The sequence below is a fragment of the Myotis yumanensis genome, unplaced genomic scaffold, assembly GCF_028538775.1.
Source record: "Myotis yumanensis isolate MYYU_CA2020_CCGP unplaced genomic scaffold, mMyoYum1.0.hap1 SCAF_12, whole genome shotgun sequence".
Classification (NCBI taxonomy): Eukaryota; Metazoa; Chordata; class Mammalia; order Chiroptera; family Vespertilionidae; genus Myotis; species Myotis yumanensis.
Window position 1 is genome coordinate 31,937,184 of NW_027223763.1, and position 18,058 is coordinate 31,955,241.

General features: G+C 40.4%; 1 protein-coding gene and 1 pseudogene across 3 annotated transcripts in view; one reads left to right on the top strand and one right to left on the bottom strand.

Moving 5' to 3' along the window:
• Positions 1-252: 252 nt before the first annotated feature.
• The window catches only part of AGTPBP1 (ATP/GTP binding carboxypeptidase 1), a 107,389-nt gene continuing 89,583 nt past the window's right edge, over positions 253-18,058 (top strand). For 2 of the 3 annotated variants that reach the window (XM_070431412.1, XM_070431414.1), the window contains exon 1: positions 253-339. The gene's annotated coding sequence lies outside the window, so the exon portion shown is untranslated. Of the gene's footprint in view, positions 340-475; positions 492-18,058 lie in introns of those variants that run through there. The other variant, XM_070431413.1, reaches the window with a different exon arrangement.
• LOC139021102 (large ribosomal subunit protein eL42-like) lies at positions 7,543-7,863 on the bottom strand (annotated as a pseudogene).

The following is an 18,058-nucleotide window of genomic DNA, read 5'->3' on the forward strand; positions in this document are numbered from 1 at the left end:
CTGGCCCGCGCGCGCTCCCCACCCCACTCACGCGCCTGCGCCGCCCTCTCCCCGGTGCGCGCCCCGCCGCCCGCCCTCCGGCTCCGCGCGTTGCCCAGCTGGCCGGAGCGCGCGGTGGGCGGGGCGCCGCGCTGACGTTGCCCGGGATGCGGGAAGGTTCCTCCGCCGCCGCTGCTGCCGCCTCTGCCGCGCCTGCCAGCCGGGTTTCTATGAAAACACCCGGCGGCGGGCGGCGAGGGATTCGCGGTGCGTCCAGCGAGCAGCCGCCGGCCCTGCCTGCTCCGAGCCAGGGGGTGCGGCTCGGCCCACTCCCTGCCAGCTCCCCCTCCTAAGCCCACGGTGAGCGCCCCGCCGCCGTCCGCGCGTCCGGCCGGCCGACCCTCGGTGCCCCTCTGCTCTCCCCGGGCCGCGGCGTCCTGGGAGCGGGAGAAGCGGGAGGAGAGCGAGTCCGGGCCCGCCGCCGCCTGCGCCCTGGGACCCTCACCTGACAGGTTGTGTAACGCGTGTCTTTGGGGTGGTTGTGGACCGGCCCTTGAGGGACATCCCTGATGGGCTGGAGGTTTGGCTGTTAATGGAAAACGCTCTCTCCCGCTCCCACCCGCGAATACCTGATCGCCCTCTCTCCCCCATCCCCATCCCCGCGGAGGGTCCTCGGCGCAGTCTCGGGGTAGAGGCGACCCGGTGCCCTGCCCTTTCTCCGCTCGTCGCGGCGCAGAGCAGAAGCCCAAGGGGCGGCGGGCCGGGGCGAGGGTGCGCGCCCTGCTTCTCCATCCACTCCGGTACCCAGCCCAGCCCTCTGCTCTGAGGTGTGCGGAGCTGCGAGGTGAGGTGGGTGGGGTGTGGCACCTGCGATGGCTAGGTTTGCTTCCCCGCAATGGGTGTTTTGGCCTCAAGTGTGTTCTCTGTTTACAACTTGTCGCCCTGTGTGTTTGATCTGAACCTCAATCAGATCGCCCTAGATGACACTGCAGAGTTTCCCCCACAGTCTTCCTTCCTGAGTTGCGGTTTCTTAATTGCAAGTATTCAGTTCAAGGACTCCTGCAATCCCTACGCAAGGCGGCTTGCTTCTTCCCCCTTCCCCGCGTCCTTTAAGCCTATTAGTACCAGTGCAGCTTTGAATCCGTTGGTTTCCTTTCCTGGGCATTGCCCATTATAGAATGGAGTTTTGATACATCTTAGTCTGCTCGATGTGAATGTTGGTAACTGCAAGCCCATTTTTTCCTTTTCAGATACTAGTAGCTTGCTCAAGTGTCTGAAGGTCTTAGCACTGCTGATTACCTAATACGTTTTAACGCTTAAGGGACATTTTCTTTGGCGATTTTAATTCTGGGTGGATGTTTTTTCCTTTCAGGTATTCAGAATTGCAGCACTGTTTGCACTGCATGACAATTTGTAGTTAGATAGGACTTCAACAGTTCTCTTGATCACTCATTTTAACTTATCTTTTGTGTCCATGTTGTAATCTGTATGTAAATCGAGTGATCACTTTCTTTAACTTCTGCATTCCTCTTCCTAAATTGTCCTTTCCCCTTAGAAAACCAGAAAGTTATTTTTGTAATTGTATCGTGGAATGTTTTCAGTTTAGTAGACCAAAAAAGTAGTCGTTTATTTAAGGAGCTTTAAATGGTACATATTTTAAAACGTGTGCCAAAAGTTAAAACTCTGGAAGATCTGTATGGATGTCCTGTGTAATTACTGTGAGATAGTTACCAGTTTCTTATCTTCTCCTTAATTCTCACCCTTAAGCAGATTTGTTAGTTTCCCATTCCACTTTTCTTAAGCTCTACAGTGAAGTTTTTTTTAAAAAAATATTTTATTGATTTTTTACAGAGAGGAAGGGAGAGGGATAGAGAGTTAGAAACATCAATGAGAGAGAAACATCGACCAGCTGCCTCCTGCACATCTCCTACTGGGGATGTGCCCGCAACCAAGCTACATGCCCTTGACCGGAATCGAACCTGGGACCTTTCAGTCCGCAGGCCAACGCTCTATCCACTGAGCCAAACCAGTTTGGCTACAATGAAGTTTTAAGTTCATTTTTAATGGCTTTAGAACTCGGCCTTGAATTGCTTCGATACATAGTTAGAACTGCAGTCTCACTCTGAACCCTGAAATGAAGGGGGTAGACTGAGAGTTACCCTTGTAATTAGCCAACTCTGCAAAGCATTTAAATGTTTTAATATAGTTTAAGCTTTTGAAGAAGAAATTTTTATTGCCTTGAGTCAAGGCATTATTCTCTTTAGAATAGTCTAACTAGAATCCTGTATAATGGTTTCATCTCCAATAGCAGAGGAAATAGAGGTCTAGATTAGTTTACATTGGCAGTGGTTCTCAACCTTCTGGCCCTTTAAATACAGTTCCTCATGTTGTGACCCAACCATAAAATTATTTTCGTTGCGACTTCATAACTGTAATGTTGCTACTGTTATGAATCGTAATGTAAATATCTGATATGTAGGATGGTCTTAGGCGACCCCAGTGAAAGGGTCGTTTGACCGCCAAAGGGGTCGCGACCCACAGGTTGAGAACCGCTGTTACACTATTATATCTTACAGTATTCACCATCCAAAATCTGCTCTTCTTGCTTGAAGTCTCTCAGTGCTTGGAAGTTGAGCATCAGTTGTAATAAATGAACCTGTTAGAGGGTTCTCTGCAAGTTGGGAGCTTCCTGTAGACAGTTGGTAGAGTGGGCACTGACTATTACACTTTATACATTTCTGTTAGTTACACCGCCTTTAACCTATAGCAGTGATGGCGAACCTTTTGAGCTCGGCGTGTCAACATTTTGAAAAACCCTAACTTAACTCTGGTGCCGTGTCACATATAGAAATTTTTTGATATTTGCAACCATAGTAAAACAAAGATTTATATTTTTGATATTTATTTTATATATTTAAGTGCCATTTAACAAAGAAAAATCAACCAAAAAAATGAGTTCGCGTGTCACCTCTGACATGCATGTCATAGGTTCGCCATCACTGACCTATAGTGTAGTGACTAAGGGGTTGGGCCTCAGAGCCAGACTGGCTGGGTTTGAATCCTGGCTTTGCTTTAGAAGCAAGTTATTTATCCTCTTTGTGCTTCAATTTTCTCAGCTTCAAAAATGGGATAATAGTGGTTACACCCTTAGGATGATATTAAACATGAAAAGAGCCAATCCACCTCAAGTGCTCAGCCTGGCACCTAGCAAGTGCTCAGTAAATATTATTGCTGCTGCTGCTTTTCTTCAGCCTTTCAAGGGACCGGGTAAGCTGAAGAAGGACTTTGGGCTGATGGAACATTATTAGTGTAGATTAATTCCACTAGGGGGCTCATTGAGAGCTCAGTCTCACTGTCCTGCCTGGAAGCATGTCATTTGGTTTTAAATAGAGCAGCTGGACCCTGAGTGGGGTGTCTTGAGATGCTGCTGTGGAGCTGCTCAAGTATCCCTGTTTGTCCTTCTGACAGAACCTTGGATTGTCTCCCTCGTGGTGGTGGTGGCTGCTATTTTAATCACCTGTTTTTGAGTATGTGATTGTGCTTATTTGACTGTCATGTGCTACGGTAAAAAATATTATCTATCAAACTATGTTTATCTGATCAATATATTGCATGGTATTTCCAACATACCCCAAATCACTTTTCCTCTAAACATTGTTTATGTCTTTTTTTTTTTTTTTTTGCTATTAATATTACAGAGAGTGAGGTTAGTTTTGATTTGGTATAGTGTTCCTTTTTAGCTTTCATGTAATATTCTTAGGAAAGTTTTAAGAAATATTTTTATTGATTTCAGAGAGGAAGGGAGAGGGAGAGAGATAGAAACATCAGTGATGAGAGAGAATCACTGATGGGCTGCCTCCTGCATGCCCCACACTGGGGATTGAGTCTGCAACCTGGGCTTGTGTCCTGACTGGGACTCGAACCATGACCTCCTGGTTCATAGGTCAAAGCTCAAACACTAAAAAGTTTGTTTTTTTTTCCAAATTAATGATTTTATGTATTTGTTCTTGGTTTGCAGGGATCTGATAGAATCTTGTAATACAGTGTGCTTTAAATCAGTTTTAAAACTCTTAGTCTCAGGTCCCTCTTACACTCTTAAAAAATTATTGAGCACCCTAAAGAGCTTTTGAGTCTTCTCTCTTTTCTTAGTTAATACGTTATCAATCTTGTTAATGTTTTCAGAGAACCAATTTTTGGTTTCAATGCTTTTTCCTATTCTCTATTTTATTTATCTCTGACATAATTTTTTTTTACATTTTCTTTCTTCTACTGGCTTTGGGTTTAGTTCTCCTTTTTCTAGTTCCTTAAGTTGTAAAGTTAGGTTTATTTGAGAGCTTCCTTCTTTTTAAAGTTGTTTATAGCTATAAATTTCCTGATGAGCACTACTTTTCTGCATCGTGTAAATTTTGGTATGTTGTGTTTTTTATTTTCATCTGTCTCTTAAGTATTTCTAATTTCCCTTGAGATTTCTACTTTGCCCCATTGGTTGTTTAAGCGTGTGTTATTTAATTTCCACAAATTTGTGAATTGTCCAGTTTTCCTTCTCTTACTGCTTTCTTAATTTATCCTGTTGTGGTTGGAGAAGGTACTTTGTATATCTTACTTTGTATATCTATTTTTTAAAAAATCTATTGATACTTACTTAATCTGTGGCCTGACCTATAATGTGTCCTAGACTGTCCCATGTGCACTTGAGAAGAATGTGTGTTCTGTTGTTAGGTAGTGTGTACTCTGTATGTCTATTTGGTTTATTGTGTTGTTTAAGTCCTCTGTTTCTTATCTTCCTTCTGGTTGTTCCATCCGTTATTGAGAATGGGGTACTGAAGCGTCCACGTAGTATTGTAGAATTGTCTATTTCTCCCTTTAATTCTGTCAATTTTTGCTTCATGTATTTTGATGGTCTGTTGTTAGGTGCATGCCATTTATACTTATTACATTTTCTTGCTCTCTTGAACCTTTTATTAACATATCCTTTGTCTCTTAAAACATTTTTTTGGATCTAAAGTCTATTTTGTCTGATATTAGTATAGCCACCTCTGCTTTCTTTTGATTACTGTTTGTAAGGAATATATTTTTCCATCCCTTCAGTTTCAATGTATTTGTTTCTAAAGTGAGTGTTGTGGAGAGCATATTATTGCATCATGGCTTTTAAAATTTTTTATTTTTTTATCCATTTTGCTAATCTCTGCCTTTAGATTGGAGAGTTTAATTTATTTACATTTCAGATAATTACTGATAAGGAGGAAATTCTGTCATTTTGCTATTTTTTAATATGCCTTATAGCTTTCTGAGTCCCTCATATCTTGTGTATTTTGATTCTTATTGGGGATATTAGTGGGGCCTGACTTTAGCTATGGTACTTTCCTTAAAACAAACAAATCTTAAATCATTTTAATGGATCAGAGTTAGGTTAGAGGCAATAGATATGTTTGTTTCAAGGTAAAAATTTTTAATCTCATCTATCACCTATATAGATTTAGGAATTTTGGAATTTGTTTAAGCCTAAAAGTAGTCATTTGCAATCTGAATTGCTGGAAGAGTAATTTTAAATAAAGTAAATTCAAGTGTAGTGGGATTCAACTGCCCCAACAATAATACCCTATAACTTTTAGTATAATTAAGGAATCACATAGCAGAACAAATGAGACCTTTATAAGTGCCAGAGTCTTTTGTGGAGAAATGTGTGAAACATCCAAACTTGTGTTCCTAATGAGGATGCATCATGAGGAAAGGTAAAAAGTATAATCTTTTTACAGGTTTACTCTTACCCACATTTTTTGATCAAGTTAATGACAGTAATATATGTGAAATAAATTTGCCTCTTTACAGTTGGGCTAACACATTCATAAACTAATAATTGGATGTTATATGAGTCAGGTAACTAGATGAAAAAAATGTCTACTTTAATATAGTAATTTAGAGTAGGTTAATATACACAGACCATGTTCACGATAAGTATTTCTCTCTTATAAGTACCGCGCGCTAACCGATTGCGCCACTGGAGCCCCAAGTATTTCTCTCTTAATGTAAATGGTAATAATCTATCTGCCTATTGCTGGGACGATTATTCTTCCTTTCTTTAATAACAAAGCAGATATTTTGACCTTCCCTCAGAGTTCCTCACTTTTTTCTTTAATGATGCTGCCAAGAGTATGATGGGCATATTCTTTGGGTTGTTTCTTATTAAATACTCAGGGTTGCAGTTTTTTTTCACATTGATATAGCCCAGTGATGGCGAACTTATGGCACGCGTGTCAGAGGTGACACGCGAACTCATTTTTTGGTTGATTTTTCTTTGTTAAATGGCATTTAAATATATAAAATAAATATCAAAAATATAAGTCTTTGTTTTACTATGGTTGCAAATATCAAAAAATTTCTATATGTGACACGGCACCAGAGTTAAGTTAGGGTTTTTCAAAATGTTGACACACCGAGCTCAAAAGGTTCGCCATCACTGATATAGCTGGTGTGGGGGAATAATAGTTAGCTCCCTTATGTTCTCGAAGAGTGATTTATTCATTTCAGATGGTGAAACAATTAGAGTAAGTCAACAAAAGATGATTTGTATTCATTGTAGCTATTTCCCCATTTCCTGTGACTGAACCAGCTACCCAGATATTCTTTAACTGTGGTCTTTTCCTGGTTGCCCGCTCCCACTCCAGCAGGAACAATATAGTGTTTAATAGCAAAGGTTCTCATGGTTAATTAGAGAAATGTTTCTTAAATGTTTTTAAACAGTGGAAGCTCTTTGTCTAACGGTATCTTGTAGGAAGACCTATTTGTAAATAGATGAGAGTAAAATAGTGATGTTGTTCTGGTTGAATGGGAACTGGACCAAGTTGTTTAGTCAGGGCAAGTCAGAAGGGAATCATATTTCCTCAGATTGAATTTACAAGATTTAGATGGGACTTTGGAGTGTGAACAGTGTATGTTTCTTTGCACTTTAAAAAAAAAAAAGCACTTTAAACTTGAAATACATTAAAAACCATGTATATTTGAAGTATTTATATATCTAGAATATACAACTTTAGGTTTGGGGTGTGTGTCAGAATTTCTTCTATGGATTATTTGTGGAATAAAAATTAGGACAGCTTATGTGTATGAAATTCTGATGCCTGGTGTGTGTACACGCTTATTGACTTAGTTCATGGGCTTCATTTCAGTCTTAAGCTAGTGAGAATTGAAGTTTTCAGTTTTTAGATTCCCTGGGCTCTGGAACTAATTCTAGTTGAGGAAAATCTCAAAAATTCAGATCTAAAATTTTGTGCTTTTCTTGAGCTAGAGTAGACACAATTGCTTGCTTTTCCTTATACATGGGCTAGCTTGAGGAAGTTGATTTTGCTGTATGATTTTCTGCTAAAGTCAAATTCCCATATAATTTTAGTATAGGTCATCGTTAAATATATAAAAGCCTCAGACAGACCCCTCCCCCAATTTAGGGTAATGTATGCTGTGGACTTTTAGGTGACAGCATAGATTTTTAATGTAGCTTTTCTTTTTTTTTTTTTGAAGTGAACATATCAAGATTTTATTGTCATATAATAAAACAAAATATTAAGCTTAGAGCTGGATCACTTGACCCTTTCTCTTCTTATCTCCTCCCAGTTAAAAATGCTTGCAGCTCTTAATAGACAGCATTCTCTTAGATCTGCAGTTGGGATCAATGCATTCAAGCCTCAGCAAAATCTTCTTTGTAGTTTTAGCCTTTTTTCAGAAAATCGGCTTAGTCTGCCCACGAAAGCCACTCTGCTTGCTGTCACAACGCCGCTTTCCCTGCTCGTACAGAGAATCCTGGCCCTTCTCCTACGGTGTTACTTTGTGGGGTTGATGCTTGCCACACTTCTTACAGAAAGTTCAGCAGGTTTTAGGAACGTTCATCATGTTTGCAAGAGCACTATCAGCAGGGAAAGACAGCTTATTATTATTATTATTATTTTTAAAAAACTTCTGTCGGATAATTAGCTCAGAATACATTTCCCAAAGACCCAGGTGGGTCGGTAGTTTTGCTTTTGTGCAAAAGTACATAGTATTTTGTCATGGGAAGTAGGCATTGAGGTACAGAGGACCTAAGTCCCTAATCCTAATTTAGAAATGATTGAATTGTGAAAGTTCCTGCAGAGACTAAGCTTGTTTTCTTTTTTAAAGAGCTTTGTTGAGATATAACTCACCATACAATTTTCCCATTTAAAGTATGCAATTCCGTGGCTTTTAGTATATTTACAGAGTTGTGCAACATTATCACAGTCAGTTTTATAACATTTTTATTACCTCAAAAAGAAACTCTACACCCCTTTACCCTCTCCTCCCACCCCTAATCCCTATCTCCCCTAGTCCCAGGTAACCAGTAATCTGTCTCTATAGGTTTACTTATTCTGGGTATTTTATATACATGGAATTATATAATGTTGTGGTCTTTTGTGGCTGGCTTTTCCCATTTAACAATATTTTCAAGTTTAATCTAGGTAGCAAATATTAGTACTTTGTTTCTTTTGATTACTGAATAATATTCCATTATGTGGCTATATCACATTTTACTTATCCATTTATCCATTGACGGGCACTTGGGTTTCCACTTTTTGGTTACTATGAATAATGCTGCTGTGAACATTTGTGTATAAGTTTTTGTGTGGATATAGGTTTTCATTTTTTGGGGTTGTACCTAGAAATGGACTGTCTGAGTCATTTGGATACTTTATGTTTAGCCTTTTAAGGCGCTGCTAGACTACTTCCATTTTATCTGCCAATTTACATCCCCTTCAGCAATGTGTGGGGTTTCCCATTTCTTCACATTCTTGCTAATATTTATTATCTTAATTGTTTGTTATTTATTATAGCCACTTTAGTGGGTGTGAAGTGTTACCTTATTGTAGACTAAATTTTAAATAGTAGCTAGGCATAGCAGGGATGATAATAGTCTAAGATGGAATTCATATTACAATTAAAGTATTCAATAGATTAACCTAGGACTATAATCCTCAGTAGCCATCTTAATCTTGGCTATGCGTGATTAGTGTCACTTCCTAATTTTATTTTATTTTATTTACTTATTTTTTGTTACTCTTCACCCGAGGATATTTTTTTCATTGATTTTTAGAGAGAGTGGAAGGGAGGGGAAGAGACAGGGAGAGAGAAGCATTGATGTGAGAGAGACACATTAATTGGTTGCCTCCCTCATGCTCCCTGACCAGGACTCAGGATCAAGCCTGCTACTGAGTTACGTGCTCTCAACTGGAATCGAACTTGTGACCCTTCAGTCCACGGGTTGCTGCTCTAACCACCAAGCCAGACCAGGTAGGGTTCATTTCCTAATTAAAAAAAAAGAGTCAGAAATTTATCTAATCTCTGAGGATATTGTATGATTCCTCATCCCTCAAACATTTCTTTATTGAAAAAGAAAATAGTGAAGATTCAGTTGTAAAGAACAGAATCTACTCTAGATACCTTAAGCAGGAAGGGCTTATTTACCATAGGATACCAAAGAGCTTAGAGAATTGTTGGGATGTATCAGTTTGGTCTTTCAGAAGATAGAAACCACACTGTAATTTAACAGGAAAAGATTTGTATAAAGAACTAGAGGCCCGGTGCACAGATTTGTGCACCGGTAGGGTCCCTCGGCCTGGCCTGAGGCTCTCCGACATCCCCTGAGGGGTCCTGGATTGTGAGAGGGCACAGGTCAGGCTGAGGACCCCTCTGGTGCATGATGGGGGCCGGGGAGGGAATGCGGGAGGGCTCCAGGGTGTGTCCAGCCCATCTTGCCCAGTCCTGATCGGCCGGACTCCAGCAGCAAACTAACCTACTGGTTGGAGTGTCTGTCCCCTGATGGTCAGTGTGTGTCATAGCTACCGGTTGAACTGTTGCTTAGGCTTTTATATTGTAGACTAGAGGCCCAGTGCATGAAATTCGTGCATGGGTAGGGTTCCTAGGCCTGGCCGGTGATCAGGGCTGGCTGGGGCCTTCCTTCGTACCATGTCATCCCCTGGTGGTCAGCACACGTCATATCGAGCGGACGAACTCCCAGTCAGTCGAACTCCTGAGGGGAAATTTGCATATTAGCCTTTTTAAAAAAATATATATTTTATTGATTTTTTTACAGAGAGGAAGGGAGAGGGATAGAGGGTTAGAAACATTGGTGAGAGAGAAACATTGATCAGCTGCCTCCTGCACACCCCCTACTGGGGATATGCCCACAACCAAGGTACATGTCCTTGACCGGAATCGAACCTGGGACCCTTCAGTCCTCAGGCCGGCGCTTTATCCACAGAGCCAAACTGGTTAGGGCTAGCCTTTTATTATATAGGATTATTGACTAGCCTGGCCAGCGTGGATCAGTGGTTGAGCGTAAAACTATGAGATTACGATTCGATTCCTGGTCAGGGCACATGCCCGGGTTGCAAGCTCAATCTCCCAGTGGGGGGCGTGCAGGAGGCAGCCAATCAATGATTCCCTCTCACCATTGATGTTTCTCTCTCTCTCCCTCTCTGAAATCAAGAAAAATATACATTAAAAAGAAGAATTATTGACTATACCGGGATTGGAACAATGAGGGGTTTACCAGGAAGAAGTAAAGATAGCTCTAAGGAATATAGGAAAAGCTGATATAAAGAGTAGTTACTGAGATAGAGTGGGGCTGAGATAGTGGATTTCTCTCTCCATCTGAGGTCTAGACCTTGTTGGAAAAGGGCAAGGTCAAGGCAAGTAGCTGTGGGTGGTGAATTTGCTGGCTATCAACCCTCTAGGTGCCAGGGAAAGCTGTTCATGGGGAGATGTCTGTCCGGTCTCTGTGCTACCTCCTGTTGGGGACGCTGGGTGTGCCGCAGGAGCCTGCTGCTGGAAAAGCCATCCTTGTTGCAGGAGTGGGTCCTGAAGAAGCCTGTCTGCTGTAGCCTAGTGAGCAAATTGGAACCAGAAGCAAAATTCTCTCCTCTGCAGTGTCTTTCCAATGTCCTCTTTTGACAAAGCTTAATATGGTGCCAGCTGGCAAAGAAATGAATATTTTGAGGGCATACATCCATTTTCACAGAACAGGCACACGGTGAATTTGGAGATGAGGGGCAATAAATTAATGTCTGGCACAGGTATCACGTGGTTTACAGAATTGTTTGGAGATCTAAAGGAAGAGACTGTAGGTTGAGCTTGAAGGAACAACTCCCAAAACCTTTGCAGAGAACTGAGAAACCAAAGGGTGTGTGTGTAATTGTTTCTTTTATGATTAAAAGGCTTCCTGTGTAATTGTGAAACTGCTCCTAGATCTTCATTGCGAGAACCACACTCCTGTTTTAAAATTAGGAAACTGCTGTGGTCAGGACGCTGTGGTGATCAGGATTCTTTTGCTGTGCTTACCAGCTATAGAACTATACTGGACCAGGACCAGACTATCTGGTCTGCACCAACCCTGCCTACAAGAGACTAGACTAGCCTTTCTCTATCTCTCTACACTGGAGGATCCATGAAATAATTCTTAGGTCTCAGGGAACTCCTTCATAAAAGTTATAACATCTATAAACTTTGTGATGTTAGTTTAAACAGAAAGTTTAGATATAATAATTGTTATTATCACCTGTAATCCATTGGTGAAGTATGGGTCTTCTGTCCTAAATAGTTTGAAATTGGTACTACCTGACACTGGTGAGATGAGATTGACAGCAATTCTCTGGGAGAGGAAGATGCTGCATATCCCATGGGAATAGAGTGAACCAGCCACAGGGTCTGTGGGAGACAGGCTTTGTAGTAACAAAAGGACGAAGTAACCTTCCCATCCCTTCACTGTGGGAGTTTGTGATTAGTTTGTTTGAATAATTCTGAGAGCTGGCAGGGGACTGAAACTAGTTAGGTTTTGGATTGAATCAAGTATAACTGGTTTGGCTGATGGTGGAACGGGCTGGGCGAGGAGCCATTCCCACTGGAAGGGGCACATGTGGAAAGAGTGGGAGACCACTCATTAGGCTTTGGGGGCCCTGTGAAGCTCAGGATTGTCAGGGCAGCACTTGAAAATAATTAGGTCTTATAATACAGTGCTTCAGTAATGACTGCTAATGCTTTATTGACAGAGGATGATATATTTTCTGTGCATCTAATTATTTTGGCCATCTTATTAGTCTATTCTTTTGTGTGGATATCCAGCCCACAAAGAATGTAAACTCTGATGTGAATTAGTAATGCAGATAGAAAAAATAGATTTTCCTTTTCTTAAATTTCCCACTTTATTTTTTATTTTATTCAAGTAGGCCTAGGAGTCTTACCACAAATTTTTACTATACAAGGTACTAATAAAATATGGCCTGTGTATATGGTATGTGCAAGAGTAGTTTTATTTATATTTATTTAAAGCAAACAAAAAAGACTTTAACCTTATTTGAAAAACAAGTAATTAATTTAGTTTACCATTCTGGAAACTAAGGTCATTTTCATGATTTTTTTTAAAGCATTGCATTAATCCTATATCATAAAACCCTAATATGCAAATCGACAGAACATTGGAATGACCAGTTGCTATGATGTGCACTGACCACCAGGGGGCAGGTGCTCAATGCAGGAACTGCCCCCTGGTGGTCAGTGTGCTCCCACAGGTGGAGCGCTGCTCAGCCAGAAGCCAGGCACATAGCTGGTGAACACAACGGTGGTGGTGGGAGCCTCTCCCGCCTCTGCAGCATTGCTAAGAATGTCCGAATGCCAGGGAGCAGGCCTAAGCCTTCAGTTGGACATCCCCCGAGGGCTTCCAGACTGCGAGAGGGCACAGGCCAGGCTGAGGGAACACCCCCCCCCCCCCCCCGAGTGCATGAATTTTGTGCACCAGGCCTCTAGTATGTATATGTGTGTGTATATATAATATATACACACACACACACACACACACACATATTTCAGAGAGGAAAGGAGAGGGAGATAGAAACATCAATGATGAGAGAGAATCATTGATTGGCTGCCTCCTGCATGCCCCCTACTAGGGATTGAGCTCTCTACCTGGGCATGTGCCCTGACCTGGAATTGAACTGTGACCTCCTGTTTGATAGATTGATGCTAAACCACTGAGCCATGCCAGTTGGAACATTTTCATGAGTTTTAAAGACTCATATGGTAGAGGTATTAAGTTACTGTTAAATAAATGGCTTCAGTTTTTTAAAAAAATAGGCCTGATAGATTTAATTTAAATAAATATTTCAAGTTAATTTTTTGGGTAATTTTTTATTGTGGTAAAATATATTTGGCCACAATAAAACCATTTAAACCATTTTAAGGTTATAATTCAGTGGCATTAATTATATTCACAATGTTGTGCAACCATAATCACTATTTCCAAAAATTTTCATTACCCCAGACAGACACTCTATAATTTCCATTAAATAATGAGTACCTATTCCCCTTTACCTCAGCAAAGAAAAGTCTCTTCTTTTGTTATTGGACTTGGCACCCTTGCCAAAGTCACTTGCCATAGATATATGCGTTTATTTCTAGATTTTCAGTTCTGTGGCATTCATCTGTTGTCTATTGGCCAGTACCACTTGTAAGCTGATTTCTATTAATGTATTTAAAATATGGAAATTATTGAGAATGCTAAATAACAAAGCTACTAAAAATAATGTTAATAAAAATATAGCCTAAGACAGAATTTATATAAGAATTTGAAAAAAAAAACTTTTTTTAACTGATTGACATGATGAGGCTCAAATATAGTTCCAGAAGTTTCAAATTATTATATATATATGTGTGTTGATTACTTGACCTTTTATGAAAAGACTTTATACAAGACAATTATTTTTTAAAACTAAAACTAAATAATGAAGTTTATGTCTTTCATATGAAAATTGTTTGCTTTCTTTTGTTAAACTTGAAATAACCATTCACAGATTTCATTTTCAACTGACATGAGGTGATTTCCTCCTTGATCTCGATAAACAACTAAAAAATTTCTTACATAAAAAGTTGAAAACTTGTAGCCAAAATGTTCATTTCTTTATTGTGATTTGCAGGCCACTACTCTTTCATAGAAATCCAGAATTTTTTAAGGGGCAGATCAGTAAATCTCATCTTGAGGGTCTAGTCAGAAAGTGGCACATAAGATTCTTCCTCCTCAAGGTCCAGAGATCCTTTTTCACTCTCAAGCCCAACTAGCAATCGTTTTATGGTTTCCTTTTGCCACATGATTTCCCCCTGCCAAGAATCTTGTCACTTGAAGTAAAAATATTTTCTCTAAGGTCTCGCAGAGAGTTGTCCAGTTGTTTCATGTGATAAGTGTTTGCTAAGTTGACTAGCTTCAGTAGCTGCTCTTGATCCTCTGACCTACTTGTGAAAGTACTCCCGCAATTCACCTTTCAGCTGACACCTGTTGGGAACTCTTCATTTGCTAAGCCACTGGATTTCTGCGTGTGGCAGGAGTTTTCTGTGCTCTTTGTCCAGGTTTCCTTGTAGTTCTTTAAACATTATTGAGTGTACAGGTTTTTGTTTAATAAAGTTAATCATTTTTATAGCTTTCGGTAGAACTTTAAAAAATGTCATCTCCCAGAGCTTTTGACACTTAGCTCTCTGTGAAAATACTGTGTTGTGAAGTCAGGTATTTTTAATTTTAATTTTTTTATTATTTTTTATTTTTTTAAAAATCTTTATTGTTCAGATTACATTTGTTCCTCTCCCCCCCCCCCATAACTCCCCTCCTCCCAGTTCCCGCCCCACCCTCCGCCCTCACTCCCCACCCACTGTCCTCATCCATAGGTGCACGATTTTTGTCCAGTCTCTTCCCGCATCTCGCATTCCCCTCCCCCCCGCAAGAATAGTCTGTCCATTCCCTTTCTAGGTCCCAGATTCATTATAATCACCAGTTCATTCTGTTCATCAGATTATTTATTCACTTGATTCTTAGATTCACTTGTTGATAGATGCATGTTTGTTGTTCACTATTTGTATCTTTACCTTTTTCTTCTTCCTCTTCTTAAAGGATACCTTTCAGCATTTCGTATAATACTGGTTTAGTGGTGATGAACTCCTTTAGCTTTTCCTTATTTGTGAAGCTCTTTATCTGACCTTCAATTCTGAATGATAGCTTTGCTGGATAAAGTAATCTTGGTTGTAGGTTCTTGCTTTTCATCACTTTGAATATTTCTTGCCACTCCCTTCTGGCCTGCAAAGTTTCTGTTGAGAAATCAGCTGACAGTCATATGGGTATTCCCTTGTAGGTAACTGAGTTTCTTTCTCTTGCTGCTTTTAAGATTCTCTCTTTGTCTTTTGCTCTTGGCATTTTAATGATGATGTGTCTTGGTGTGGTCCTCTTTGGATTCCTTTTGTTTGGGGTTCTCTGCGCTTCCTGGACCTGTAAGTCTATTTCTTTCACCAGGTGGGGGAAGTTTTCTGTCATTATTTCTTCAAATAGGTTTTCAATATCTTGCTCTCTCTCATCTTCTGGCACCCCTATAATTCTGATGTTGGTATGCTTGAAGCTGTCCCAGAGGCTCCTTACACTATCTTCGTATTTTTGGGTTCTTTTTTCATTTTGCTTTTCTGGTTGGGTGTTTTTTGCTTCTTCACATTTCAAATCTTTGACTTGATTCTTGCCCTCCTCTGGTCTGCTGTTGGGAGTCTGTATAATATTCTTTATTTCAGTCAGTGTATGCTTACTTTCTAGATGGTCCTTTATCACACCATCGAGGGTCTCATTAGATTTCCTGTACATCTCATCAAGTTTACCGACAGATTCTAGAAGCCTCTTGAGAGACCTCAAAAGTGTGGTTCTGAACTCAATATCCTCCCTTGATAGTTTTGTCCTGTTTCTTTGTCTCCGCATTTTTTACGCTTTCTTGGTACACCCCCTAGTAGTCTTTGTGCGCAGTCTTGTTGTAGTTAAGCCCTGATTGTTGTAGTTAATACTAGAGGGATTTGACCACCAGGCTGACCGGCTGTGAGAATCAGCTGTGTGGAAAACTTCTGTCCTCTGGGGAGGTGCTAATCTAGCCTTTGCCTGAGGCGATCCAGCAAATGGCTCTGCACAGGGCTTGAGTGGGGCGGGATCAACAGGGCGGGTGGAGGGAGCAGTTATGGCTGCTCTCAGTCCCGGTCCTAGAGGCTCTGCTTCTCAGAACCCCGGCCGCCACTGCAAACCTCGGAGAGAAGGCTGCCCTCAGATACCAACTGATGCCGGACAATCCCGCTTCTCCCGTCTGAGTCTGAGTCCCTAGAGACTCGCTCGGATCTGGAGCCAAGAGTCTGAGATTCCCTCCTGATTGAAAACGACAACTGCGCCCTCAGCCACCAGCCCGCTTTGCGCGCGCACCTCGGTACCTTTATATTTTCCACACTGCGCCTCTTCTGAGCTTCGGTATGCTGTTCTCTTTCCTTCTAGTTGAAGAGTTTCTCCTCAGCCAGCTTTCCTGTGGTTCTGGGTGATGTCTGTTCCATCTTTTAGTTGTATTTTTGAAGTGGTTGTTCGAGGCAGCAGTCTCCGGTGTTTACCTATGCTGCCATCTTGGTTATTGATCTAATTTTAATTTTTTAATAAGAGTAGCAAATCTTCACATAGAGCCAGCTATGATGGGATATTATCAATTCAGATGCCAACATAGTGCTTCTAAAACACATCTTTAGTTTTCAGATAGGAGATCAAAACATTAAATACCCTGTTTTTTGTTAACTTTGGGCAGCAAGCACTCTGTAGCAAAAAAGTTTTCTTGATTTTACTATTCTCAAATTTTATAATTATGAATGCATAATATATATATAGAGTATAATCTTATATATATATATATTATAGTTTACAAACTCTGGATTCATCAATCCGCATAGAAAAACCCCCCATATTTTTCTGTTTATTACATAAGTATTTTACATCATGTGACATGTCAATATGTTGACTTACCTTACAGTTAATATGCTGTAGAACTTTAAACATTTCTCCTACTGCATCTCATATAAGCATTTTACTTGGCATAATTTTACATTCTGATCTCATTAGTTTCTCTTTTCTAGTAAGTTCTGCTACTATTCATATTGGTACATCAGCCTTTTCATTGTATATAATTTTTTAAAAATAGAAGCTTTATTATGTTTGAGATTCCAGTAATACCTTTAACTTGTGAAATGACTATAATTTGTAGTTAAAATGTCCTTTGAATATTGCTGGAACCTTTGTTGCAATACTTGTAAAGTTGTTTTCAGAGACAACACAGAATGGAATGGGCCAACTTGAATTACCAGCCTGTGTGTAAACCCATTGATAAGTCGTTTTGTTCTCAAGCTGGGGTTTTGTGTGTGTCTTTTGTTGCACTAATTTAGTGAAATGACTCGCAAAATTGTCCACTGGCCCTTCTCTTGTACCTCATCCTTAAAAATGGACACATTTGATTATCAAGCATATTTGTAAATAAAATGTTATAATGTAAAACATAAGGGCATAATAAATAACCAAATGAGACAATCACAAAATTTCACAGTATAGTTTCCTTGTAATATAGTCAGTCCACATTTTAGAAAGTTTGCACCAATAGCAAAGCATTAGAAATGGGGCAACTGGGTATATTTCTTGGTTTTGTTTTTTGTTTTCTTCTCTTTCTTTTCCCCAAGGTTTTAAAAGGGTCAGGCAGGATGTTGTGTTGAGAATAAACAGACTCTAGGGGGCCAGAGGTAGAAGGGAGACTAGGACGGTGGCTTGGTCATAGAAGTAGATGTGATAAAAGTGATCAGATTCTATATTTTAAAAGTAGAATTATCAGGACTTTTGTTTTTTAATGGATATTTTTTTGAGGGGCGAGGGAGAGAGAGAAACTTGTTGTTCCACTTATTTATGCATTCATTCATTGTTTCTTGTATGTGCCCTGACTGGGGCTAGATTAGAACCTGCAACCTTGGCATAACAGGACGATGCTCTAACCAATTGAGCTACCTGGCCAGGGCTTATCAGGGCTTCTTGGTGTATTGGATGTGGGGTGTAAGACAGAAGCTAAGGAGGAAGTTAAGGTTTTGGGTCACATACTTGGAGGGAGACAATTGTCTTTAACTATCCTTGGGAAAAGCTGAGGTTAGAACACCCTTGAAAGGGAAGGGAAGGTCAGGAGATCAGTTGTGGATATCTTGAGTTTGTGATATGAGAGATCTA